This window comes from Microtus oregoni, unplaced genomic scaffold (genome assembly GCF_018167655.1).
Source record: "Microtus oregoni isolate MIOR12 unplaced genomic scaffold, Mior012 000099F_ref0000060, whole genome shotgun sequence".
NCBI classification, from domain to species: domain Eukaryota; kingdom Metazoa; phylum Chordata; class Mammalia; order Rodentia; family Cricetidae; genus Microtus; species Microtus oregoni.
The window spans coordinates 3508904-3522548 of NW_024544712.1; the positions used below are offsets into that span (position 1 = coordinate 3508904).

Sequence of the window (13645 nt, forward strand, 5' to 3'; positions counted from 1 at the left end):
TCTTGCCTGGTACTTTAGAAGGCACACAACAGCACCTGTGCCACAGAACAACAGTCCTACCATAAAATTTAAGATATTTTCAAGTAGCAGTTCTGCAATGCTTACTCAAAATTTAACTCTCTTCTGTTTCAGCCTCCTGAGTGCTGGGCACTCTGCGTCCATAGACTCAATGAAACTTAAGTCAAGCTTCTAGCCATAACACCTAAAAAGGCAAATGTACCACCTTCCATGCTGAGAAAGACATAATCAAGCTATGTTCTGTACAGCCCAGACAAGGCCTTTCAACATCTTGGTGCCAGTTAGGAGTAACTAAAACTACGTGAGCATACCACCACATGCACCAATCCTAAGTATTCAAGTTATAAGACTGCATATAACATAGACAGGATATATTCACAAACATATTCACTTCAGAGTTAGCAAGATGGTTCAGAGGGCTAAAGCATTTGTTGCTCAGGACTAATGACCTGAGTTTGATGCCAATATCCTACATTGGAAGGGCAGAACTGACCCCAAAAATGTGTCCTCTGACACACACATGGACCATGTCACGTATTCTCCACAAGATGCATGGCAGAATGTTCATAGCATCATTATCCACAATAGCCTCAAACCATAAACTAGAGAAATGTCCATCAAAATAGCAAGGATAAATTGTGGTCTATCCACATAACGGAAAGCTACATGGCAATGAGAACAACAACAACAAAAAAACCAACTTCAACCACTTAAACTAATACACATGAATCCCACAGATATCATGTTGACACCAAAGACAGCATATGAGGCCATACATGCAAAGTTTCAAAATAGTAGAAATCAATCTAACGTGTGAAAATAAAACCAGAATAGGGGTTATTTTTTATTGGGAGGAGTGACTGGAAAACTTTAGGTTGCCTTTTCATCTGAAACACATAGGTTCATTTTGTAGAAGCCATTTAGCTTATAAACTTGCAAAATACATGTACCTTATGTTGGGCATATTAAACTCTACCAATGTCTACCATACAGTACTAATACATGTTATAATAAATAACTATGTTATATTTCATTACATGTTTAGAGATATCAGCAGTCTACATGTCTATCAAGTTGCAATTAACTAAATAAACTCTGGGATATCTATTCAATGTAATTCTGTGCAAGTATGAAGGCAAATTAAAGTCACTATTCCTGTATTCACTTGAGATGTCAACTACATATAAAGTTAACAAGGTTGTAGAACAGTGTAAGTTGTCTAGAACAATTCCTCACAATGATCAGGCATTATCTTCTCAGATATTAATAGTTGCTATGATTTGACAGTGAGATTCTTTGTTTGTTTTTTGAGACAGGGTTTCCTCTATGTAACAACTCTGTCTGTCCTGGAACTCACTCTGTAGACCAGGTTGGTCTCAATATCACAGAGATCCGCCTGCCTCTGCTTCCCTGAGTGCTGGAATTAAAGGCATGTGCCACTACCACCCAGATAACAGTGAGATTCTTAAGGGCATTCTGCCTAATGCTTTTTTATATCATAAAGAGTCTATTTACAAACATGAATTATGTTTGTACTAAGAAATAAAAGCATACAAAAAATAAGGACAAAAAATGTCCCAAGTTTGACTTTCTTATTGTCTCATTTGTGAGGATTGGATTTTTGATGGATGGAGGAAATGACAATGGAATAAACATAGTGCCTTGCCTTCAGGGTTGCTAAGTGAACCCAGGGATAGAGGTCACATGGGTTGGTTGCTGGCAATCTTTTTTTTTTTTATTTCTCAAAGGTATTTATTTCATTTTAAATTTTCCTTTCCTTTCTTTTTAAAAATATAAACTACTTTTGGCATATTCACTGCACATGGTAATAGGTTTCCTAAAGGTATTTTCACACAAAATATATTATTTCTCTCATATACTTAGACTGTGTATGTCTACACTTCTTCTTTTCTCCCTCCTCTCTCAATCATCAAGAGTAAATTTAGAGTACATGAGAGAAAGGTATTATAGTTGTCTTTCTGAGTCTGAGTCTTATTTTACTCACTATAATCTACAGTCGCTTTCATTTTTCTTGTATCCTTAATGTATTCCACAAGATAGAAACAGAAGGGTCATTACCAAACTCCTTTTATGAAGCCACAATTACTCTGATACCAAAACCACGCAAAGACTCAACCAGGAAAGAGAACTACAGGCCAATCTCACTCATGAATATCGACGCAAAAATCCTCAACAAAATACTGGCAAATAGAATCCAAGAACACATCCGAAAAATTATCCATTATGATCAAGTAGGCTTCATTCCTGAGATGCAGGGCTGGTTCAACATACGAAAATCTATCAATGTAATCCAGCATATAAATAAACTGAAAGAAAAAAACCATATGATCATTTCATTAGATGCTGAAAAAGCATTTGACAAAATTCAACATCCATTTATGTTAAAAGTCTTGGAGAGATTAGGGATACAAGGGTCATACCTAAATATAATAAAAGCTATATACAGCAAGCCGACAGCTAACATCAAATTAAACGGAGAGAAACTCAAAGCCATCCCACTTAACTCAGGAACAAGACAAGGCTGTCCACTCTCCCCATACCTCTTCAATATAGTGCTTGAAGTTCTAGCAATAGCAATAAGACAACATAATGGAATCAAGGGGATTCGAATTGGAAAGGAAGAAGTTAAACTTTCGTTATTTGCAGATGATATGATAGTGTACATAAGCGACCCCAAAAACTCCACCAAAGAACTCCTACAGCTGATAAACAGCTTTAGTAATGTGGCAGGATACAAGATCAACTCCAAAAAATCAGTCGCCCTCTTATACACAAAGGATATGGAAGCAGAGAGGGAAATCAGAGAAGCTTCACCATTCACAATAGCCAAAAACAGCATAAAATATCTTGGGGTACATCTAACCAAGGAAGTGAAAGATCTATTTGACAAGAACTTTAAGGCATTGAAGAAAGAAATTGAAGAGGTTGCTGGCAATCTTAACAATGGATTCAAATTAGCACTTGTTTGCTCTACATTCAAAACTAGTTGTGGTGTGGTCACCGCAAACAGGACTCCTGGCCACACAAAGAATGTGTCTACAAAATGGCAAAACAACTGAATTTGTTTGATTAAATGAACAAAACCATGTACTCAGAGGGAGGGAACAAAAATCAAAACAGCTACACCCAAAGTAACACAGTCAGATGGATGGTTCATAAAATGCACCATTTCATTGAATCAACATGTTAGCACTCTAACATGGACTGTGAGAAATCCAGTTTCAAATGAAATATTTCTAATAGACCAAGAGGCCGCGAAAGACACATTTTATCCATCACTCAGCAAATGCTGAGTGCTCCTTATGGATTTGTCATTGTGTTACAGGTCTGAAGATAAGGCAGTACTTTCATAATCATCAATGATGCTTTTTAGATGCTCTTATTTTAATTGATTGCACTGAATGATAATTCATATAGAAGATTAAAAACATTGGCTTGGGCAAGACTGATAGAAAGCATAGCCTTCCATATGAAGTAAAGGTGTAACAGACAAAACAGATTGCTCACAATACATTGCCTTTATGAATCTCAACTCTGGATGCACATTATATTCAACAGAAACAAAACTTCCAGAAATAGCACCTAGTCATCAATATTTTTCCAAGCTCCTCTGGTTACTGAAAATTACAATAACAGATAAAACCGGTGCTTGGCTTAATTAAATGAGAAATTGGATGGAATGAAACCAAGACAAAAATGTCTTCAAAAACTCACCAAGTGGTTCTTAAGTGTAATGAGTATTGAAGATCATTACTTCTAAATTATATTAGAAGTCAAGTGCATAAGAAGTGCTTTGTAGAGACCCAGTGCTACCCAACTATCTATCCCTTTGTTCAGTTTTGCTAAATATTCAACTATGTTTTAGTCTCATGTACTGTGCAAATTACCTAAAATGGTGTTATAGTCTCTTAAGTTTATCATAATATGAAAGTATCATAAAAAAACTTTGATACACATAGCCTATAAAATATTCTAGCCCACCCTACCTTAAACATGTTTAAAAAATCATCGCTAGCTGAAGCCTATTGGCTCATTTTATTCCTGGGCCTGGTTTTAAGGGTATGACTTCTAGGGCTGTTCAGTATAGAACTCTTATACATCATGTTTGAAGCCCTAGGTTCCATCCCTAGCACCATGACAGGGGAAAAAAGGGAAAAGGAAAAATGAAGGGAATTGGAGAGAAAGAAAATGGTAAAAAAAAAAAAAAGGAAAGGGATGGGGGATAATAGGGAAGTGGGTGAGGAGCAAAGGGGAGAGAAAAGGAGGGGGAGGGAAGGAAAACTAAAATGAGGACATATTCACACATGGACTTTCTGAAGTTTCTATGGCCCAAGCACTTCCTGCCTTTCCTACATTCCTGAGACTACGTTAGATTAGGAGGATATGATCAAAGGGTGATTGCCCACTTGTTTTCATTAGCCACGGTATAAATCAAATCTCATGCTTCCTTTTGCTTTTCAAAGAGTGTTTATAGAGCAGAGAATGATTTAAGCTAAGCTCCTTTAAAGTTATCAGCACACTCTTACAGCTGTAGCATGGGAATGCTCAAATGCTCATTTAGATTTTTTTTTTTACATTATTGACACCACAGTTCCAGTCCTTTAAATGAAGTTAAAAACCACAGGCATAGATCTGCTTAATTCTATCTTAAACTAATTTATTTGTATATTTTTTCATTTAAAACTGTATAAGACTTTTATTTATTGTTTTCTTTTGTGTTTTCATGGACGAAGTGAGTGTCACAGTGCGTGCATGAGGTCGGAGGACAACTTGTGGAAGTTGCTTCTGCTTCCGAACATGTGGCTCTTGGGACCATCAGACTTGGCCAAGTGCCTTTATCTTACTTATATCAGCAATCTCACCAGCCGCAATTTATTCATTTTAATTGAATCTTATTATTTTTCTGTTTATAACTTTTCAAAAATTGAAACTAATATTTGACAGTTTCATAATGCATATTCTTCCCATCCGTACCAATTCCTAAACCCAAAAATTTCTCTGTTTTTTTTTAACAGACTGAAGATTAGATGATTTTTATCTTTCAGGTAGTTTTTGAACTTTTATGTCCCAGGTAATTTTCATTGAACGAATTCTTTACTTGCTTTTCCCCATTCATCTTTCCATTTGATTTTAAATAATAGAGAATCTTTTATTTACTTTTTGACAATTTTATACATGGAAACTCTTGGTTTATTATTTTTTTAAAAGAAGAAAATCAGAATTTTGAAAATGAAGGTTGGAAGTGTGGAGTTTCTGGAACCCTGAGACATTGGTCTCTTTGCAATAACACAGGGGTCTAGGTCTCCAGCCAACTTCATACCACCCTATATCCAGCTCAGTTTATAGGCACCATCAGACTACAATTCTCTACTTAGAACAATTAGGTTCTTTTGGATGTGTGGCCTGTCTGGAGACAGTTTTACCTTGACATATTTTGGTAGTGGGGAGTGGGATAAGGTGGGGTGTGGCTACTGATATGTAGGGAGAAGAGCCTAGGAATGCTGCTGAACATACCACAGCAAAGAATTGGTTAATCCCATATGTCAAGGATGCCAGAGTTTGCCAGAGATCTGTTTTTCCAACATGTATTATATAACTCCATATGAAATATTAAAAACAGGAAATCCAAGGAGACAAAAAAAATCTATAGAGACTGAAAATACATTGCTGTTGGGGGCTCAAGAGTGTCTGCTAATAACTATTTCCAGGTAATGAAAATGTTTGAAAATTAGATTATGTTGATAGTTAGAACCTGGGTCAGGATACTAAGACTGCGCATTTTGAGGTAAATTTGAAGGTATGAAAATTACATATGAATAAAACATTTTCAATGTGTTTAATGTTTCATTTGATTTTATTTTTGAATAAACAGGAACTCATTTTATAGAGTAATATCTAGGTGACTTGAACAATAAGATCTCTAGCAAGAGATCTCATATGCTGCCCTATATTTAATATGAATATCATTAACTGAACTCTTTACTTTTTAAATATATAAGCTATCACTTTGTCTAGGAAACTGACATATGCGAAGTGTATATGATATATCATTTCTGTCCAAGAGCAATGGAAGAAAACCCTATATATTAAAATATGAGTAATAATATCCAACCTTTTGATTATTTTTCCTTTGTTTCATTGAATTTTCTCCCTTTCCTTTCCTTGCAATTGCTTAAATTGTCACTCTTGAACAGGTCCTGATGGTGCAGCCTTTTAATCCTAGCACCAGCAAAGTAAAGACTGAGGAAAAGGTCTGAGGTCATTAAGAACTATGTATCAAGTTCCTGTCTAGCCAGTAGTATTAAATAGTAAGACCTCATCTCAAGAAAGAAAAGAAACAGTCACTCTTACTTTTGCAAAACATATTTAAGATTGAATATTATTAGAAACGCTCTACTTAGGAATGCCCATTTGCCAGCAAAGTATTCACGAATCTGGGCCAGGCACAATGTATCAATGGCCCAAGCATAATTATGCCCTAGTCTGTCCTCTGCCAAAGAGCAAATTTCTTGCTTCCCTTGACAGTATAGAGACTACTGGCCAATGTGTGTGTTTATTGGACAAAAGTAGGATAGCAAAATGAATTTTGGTGCATTCTGTCCAACAAACTTAAATCAAATCTCTCGTTTTTCCATTACTGTGTTACCTCTGTTAACACAGGTATAACATTTTCACTCCTGACATTACCAGCTAATTATAACCCAAACAACACACGGCCACCTACATATAATTTCCTTCATTGAAAGGTGTTCCACCAGATACTTAGCAAATGCCTGCAGACTTTCCAAATTACAAGCTATATGAATTCTTTCTGTGGATACTTATATTCCTAAGGTATTATCCATAAGTAATCAAAAAGGCCTTTCTCACTTTCAAAGTACTGTGCTTTTATCTGAACTTTTTATTCAACCTTCCGCCATGCCAAAGGAATATTAAATAAACCCAGGCTCTAAGAAAGGGTTAGGCATATCTTGTACTCATCAATCCTGCTGAGCATGAATGAAAAAATACTGTGGCCCAAATGTCTTATATTTCTCCTGGGTTTATTGAATTTACAGATTACCTTAAAGGATGAAATGAAATGCTGGCTACCCAGAAGTGTTCAGGAATGGGTTCCTTACATAACTACTGTTAGTATTTTGGTAAAACATCTGCACAAATTAAAATAAGAAGGAAAGGAGGGAAGAAGGAAGGAAGGGAAGAAGGGACAAAGGTAGGAAGGGCTCTGGAGCCAGGAGCTCTTTCCCAGTGAGTCAAGTATTTCACCTAAATTACTGCAGTCTTTGCCTATGAGGAATTCACACTAAACAACACTATTTTCTATATTTTCACAATATCATGAATAATTTTGACATTTTTACCAATCAACCATCTAGCACCTACTTTATATAAGTTACAAAAAGTACCTCAAAGGAAATATAAGACACAGTACATTTCAAGGGTTTCTATGGGTCAAAAGTAATCAGTGTCTGTCACAATCAGTAAGTGGTGACATACCTAAGTTTGGACTCTATATTCCAGAAAATATTCATCTTAGCAAATGGTATTTTTTATTTTCTTAGAAAAATAATTTTCAAGGATTTCTTATATGAGTATATTGTATTTGGAACTTTTCCACCCCATCCCTCTTCCAACTCTGTGTTCCCCCAATCACATACTTTTGAGTTCATGACTATATTAGTCCACTATTTTCATAAATTTAGGGCTGACTCCTTAGGATTGGGTTTATGTCTTTTAAAACAGGAGAAAAGAAAATACTGCTCTTCTTTCTTTAACAGTCATTGTCATTGTCTGTAGCTCTTCTCTTAGGTGTGGACTCTTGTGAAATTTTCCTCTATCTATATGGAAATTGCATTTCCTTATGAATGAATTCTACAACCAGATAATTTCCTTTTCTTTTTTTAGATTGCTTTTATTGAGCTATATATTTTTCTCAGCTCCCCTCCATTTTTCTCCACTCCCCTTCTACCCTCTTCTATGGTCCCCACGCTCCCAATTTACTCAGGACATCTTGCCTTTTTCAACTTCCCATATACAGTAGATCCATGTATACCTCTCTTAGGGTCCTCTTTGTACAACTAGATAATTTGAAAGCTAACTTTAATTCTAATTACCCAAAAGTAGTTAGTCTTGGAATGGTTTTAGAATATTAGTCAACTCTGAGTCTGCTTTAAGAGAAGGCTTGAGAATTGAGGTACTATATAGCTGATATGAAAGGGTCGCAGTATTCACTTTTCTAATGACCATTCTCATAAATCAAAAGTGGCTGAGACTCAGGAAGTAAGCTAGAAGATAGAATTATCAAGCAGTAGTAGAAAATATCCTCCCTGAAGCCACCATCTCCATCAAATGCTATGAAAATGAATCTTTTGGGCAATTCTTACAGGTGACCCCGAATGCCATGAGCAGATCATGTTGTCGGAGAGAGTTCCTTTGCTTGAAGTTGATAAAAATCTCTAAGTAACTTGGTTATATGGCTTCTCAACAAACCATGAATCAGAATCAGCTAATTTAAAGGGGGAAACTTGCTAGCATAAGCATCCTGGGAACCGCAAAATGTGATGGGTTGCAAATCAAACAAAAGAATAACAACTACCAAAAATGACAAAAGAACTATTTTAATTCAGAAGGGCGTTTAAATTTATTCACTTATCACTTCCAAGGACAGTGTTTAGAAGCAGTAATAAATTCACACACTTTTTGTTCTCTTAATAACAAGAACAGCCTGCAGTTCATATGTAGTCAGCACAAATATATACAGTTACAGATATGTGAGATGAAAGTAGGAACAAATAAAAACACATTTGGGATCCATATCATTACACTAGTCTTAGAGACATCACGTACAGGAAAATTTCTTATGCTTCAATCCCAGCACTCGGGAGGCAGAGGCAGGCGGATCTCTGTGAGTTCGAGACCAGCCTGGTCTACAAGAGCTAGTTCCAGGAGAGGCTCCAAAACCATAGAGAAACCCTGTCTCGAAAAACCAAAAAAAAATTGTTTTAAATACTGATTGAAAATAACAAATAATCGACTTCAAAAAGAAAGAGAAACAGGATTATTCTGGAAATGTTATGCACTCTATATAAAATAAAAAAAATATTTTTGTAAGTTTTGTTTTCCAAAATCAACTTATGCAAAAATGAAATAATTGGATTCAGGCAAAATTTTAATTGAGCTTTGATTTTTTCCTAAAACACTCAGTAATTTTATGGATTTTGAGTTTATTGTGCATATTTTTGGAGTAGAGTGTGATATTCAGAATTACATGATCATATAAAGCTAATTAACATTTTCTGAAAACTTGTTTCTAGTTCTATATTCCTTTACTGGAAATGACAGGATTTCATCTTTATTATAGGACAATAAAACAAGATTGTGTACATATACACTTATCCGTTCATCTGTTGACGAGCATCTATGTTGATTCTGTATCTTAGGTGCTATAAACAGTACCACAGTAAACCTGGGAGTACAGATTTGCCTTTGAAGTAATGAATTCACTTTCTTTGGGTGTATACACAGATATGGATCTCTGGATCATGGTAAAGATCAATTTTTAGTGCTCTGATGGCTGAGTATTGAGAATTTATATCTTTACCAAGGCGTGTAGCACTTTATTTTTCTTTAAATATTTGACAACCTTTGTTACTTCTTATCTTTGTGAGAGTAGCCATTTTAACTTTGGTAAGATAATATCTCATCATAATTTTGATTTGTATTTTCCTGATAGTTAATGACAGTGAGCATCTCCATGCATTTGCTGACCACTTGTATCCCTTCTTTTTGACAAATGCCTATGTAGATCAGTTTTCCATTTTGAAATGGACTTGAGCATTTCTTTGGTAACAATTTCTCACTCTGTAGCCCAACTGTACTGAAACTTACTGGTAGACCAAGTTGTTTTCAAACAGTGATGATTCTCCTGCCTCAACTCCTAGAATGCTGAGAATACAAGTATGAGCCACCACATATGGTTGTACTTCACATTTTTTAAAATTATATGAATGGTAGCTAAATTAGTGGAGAAAATTCCAGATAAAAATCAATATTTTAATATCCAATAATTTAGGACATGACATAGAGGAAAAAACCAGAAATAACTGTCTCATTTCTGTGGAACTGGCCATCAGTGTCTGATCAACTGCTGTCCACAGTGAATGCACAGTAATTGCCTTAGTCAGAAAATAAGTGTTATAATAAGAACACATCTGTGGGTCACTGTGACTAAATCTATCACTCTTTCTTTCATTCTTGAAAGATAAAAAACAGTAATGAGATACACTGCATGTGGCTGTAAGGCCAAAAGTAATCCATCAATGTCTTTATTAATTAGGTTTTTCTTATTATCTACAATTTTGTAAAAGAAAATATGTACCAAATCCTTTCAGGCTTAAATAAATTGAGTGGAAGATTGAATGAAAATATATGATCAACATTTTTCTTACTCTATCATTTTACAGCTTCCTTCAGAGAGAATATGTCTTGCATCTGATATAGATGATTCAGCAATAAACATATTCATAAAAGTGCAAACCTTTGACATATTTTTAGGGTCATATTCTGTGTTCATTATGTGGTAAACATTAGGCTTCTTATGCCCTTCCACTTACTATGCTGCCATTTTTTCTCTTCGAAATTGAATGATCTACCTTTCCTCATGATGTTCAGTTGTCTTTACTAATTTATTCTCAAAGATAAACTTTGATCTTAGCCCACCTTAGATCTTAAGCATTATTCGTATACTTTAAACACTTAACATTTTCCAGGTAATAGGAGTGGTATGGGCAACAAACAACTTTCAGTTTCCCTGTGTATGTGTCTCGCCTATTTTTTACACTAATTGTCTTAGGTAGACTGACTGTATTATTGTACTCTTCCTACATATGAGGAAACTGTGACTCACACATCTAAGTAATTTCTCAATGTTTCCTCTGTCTGGGGTGAAGCAGGAGTCAAGATTAACATTGTCTAAATTCAATATTGTCATGAATACTATACATTACATACTCTTATGACTATTTTCTCCTTGTACTAATTTATCAATTTGAAGGGTCTAGGAGTTAAGCATACTTGTGGCAATAGAAAAATATGTATATGTGTGAAAGTTTAAAAACTCTATAAGTATTTGAAAGATCTAACTATAACCCCAATTTATTGAACATCATTTAATACTGATACAAACCCCATTAGTCCCTGTCATTAGTTATAAATTTATGTCTTAAATGATCATATTGTAGAATAAATTAAAGCCAACCCATACTTTATTAAGGCAGAGAAGTATATTGCTCGTAAATTCAATAGTTAAGTCAGAAGTCCTCTTACAAAGTGAATGGACTTGCTTTAGTAGTGTTTAAGTAAAGGTGAGATTGGTGAAAACATGGAGGCAATGCCACTAAAGGGACAGTTAATAAGCACTTAAAAAGAGATGTCAATTTCAGTTTTCAATATGAAACACTGGACTGGGTCAGTGCTGGAAAAGTCGAGAGCGGTGGTTGTCATCCTTCCCTTGTGAAAAGGTCATCTGAATCATGAAGGGGTAGTGACCCACAGGTTAAGAAATGCCAACTGGCTCTGTAGTAGAACCGGGGCAATATCTCCTGTTACACATGTTTCTAAGTATTCAAGTATATTTCCAAGAACATTCTCTGGAATGTGATAGGTATTTACTTTGTCCCTCAGGGAGTGCATTAGAATAAGCATTGTGATTGGAATAGTCGTGAGGTCACGGTAGTTTGCAGGGCAGGTACTTTCCTGGAAAGGGTCAAGAAGGTGGACATAGGAGTGGTGCTAAAGGACACAGGGGACAGAGAAAATATTTTTAATAGAAGCAGAGAAAGAACACTGGCAACTGGAGAATTCTAAGAGAGCTTTGGATTTTATTTTACTAGAATGAGATATGAATCTATGCCTCCTGATATGAAAAGTCTGGAGAACCTTACGCGGTTTCCAAAAAAGGACAACATTAACTGCTAGAACTGAGTAGTAGATGATGGAATAGAACTTCCTTAAAAATGAATTCAAATATATCAGCATATGCAGTCAACTCATTTGCTGACTTGAAGAAGTCTTCCAAACCTATTATTGCCTGTAATGAAAGACTATATGCACTAATCATAACATGCAACCGTAACAGTGCTCACAGCATCTAAAAAATCATGATACAGGGATTTTTCGATAGACTCAGCACATTTTGCATTCTAAAACCTGATTGGCTGCTCTAGATGCTCTGGATGATATAAATTGGGGCCCAGAGTTGGAAGAAGTCAAAGGATCAAGCATCCCTGAGCTTCAGACAGAAACTCACTCAGAACACATTCAAAGGTATGTGGAGTTTATTCATAATTTACTATCTTAATTGGGGTCATTTTTTCTCTGAATTTTATGTTTCAAAGGTGTGAATATATTACACATTTCTATTACTCTGTGCCATCCACAACATATGTGCTTCTTCAGCTTTACATAATTAAATTATAGTCTCTGATCATTGAAATGAATGTTCAACTTTGTGGTACAGCAATGCATCATTTCTATAAGTTTTAGGTCAAGGATTCCAAAGCTTTTATGGAGCCAGATTTCACACCAAAATATTTATTTGCTTTTTTAAATTAGGATAGTGCTTTAACAGGCTATGACCTACTTCTTTACAAAGCTTTGTTTAATTATATCAAGTGTAAATGCTTTTTTCTTATTAACTTAACCTCTGTAAAAAGAATAGATTTAGAAGGTAGAAAATCTCAATGTACTTTTCATAGCCAGCACCATTACATGTTACATTCATATCTTATATGTACTTCATGGTGTTGTCATAAAACAATGTACATTTTTGGGGATGGCCAGTTCTTGCTTAATGTCTCAATGACATTCATATGTAGGATTCCACTGTTGACAAGCTAAAGATGATGTTACTGATGAAAGACAGAATTTTTTAGGCAGAATTCATTTAGAACCATTAAAGAAGCAGAGAATGGTAGCACTGTGTCCTCCCTTTAGTTTAACCGCATCTTTTGATTTCCACCTGGAACTCAAAGGTGTTATGAGAGATTCTTGCCTAAAATTCTACAGATGGTGACATCTGGACCTAAACCAACTCTTCCATTAGTCTATTCTGGAAAATTACTCAAAATTTTCTCAAATAATTTGTTTATGCTTTTAACAGTGGCACTGTTCAAGTGGGCTGTACCCAAAAAGAACATTTTCATGTCTTCTTACAAAAGCATAAAATTACATTCACTTTGATTACCTCCTCACCTTTCTATTTGATGAGGTTCTTTTAATCATTATTTATAGATCATTTACCTCCTATGAATCTATAGGCTATATATATACAGAAAAATGGCATACAAATTCATTTTGGTAGATAACTTGTCTTCCTATAACTTTTTAACCTTTAGCTAAACTGAAAGGCCTCTGTAGCATAATTACAATAGAGAAGCAATGCTATGGGTTCAAAATGGGAATCACATATGAATGAAGTCCTTTATCAAGAAGAACCCCATCTTTTTATTATCAGTACACTAATGTGGACTATATAAATGTATGAAACATAATTATGTTTATTCCTATAAAAATACATTTTTAAATGGCTGGTGTTAATTTCCATTTC

General features: G+C 35.1%; 1 protein-coding gene across 1 annotated transcript in view; it reads right to left on the reverse strand.

The window, feature by feature from the left end:
• Positions 1-13645, reverse strand: part of LOC121443088 (rho GTPase-activating protein 6-like) — a 264957-nt gene that overhangs the window by 115082 nt on the left and 136230 nt on the right. The window lies entirely within an intron of this gene.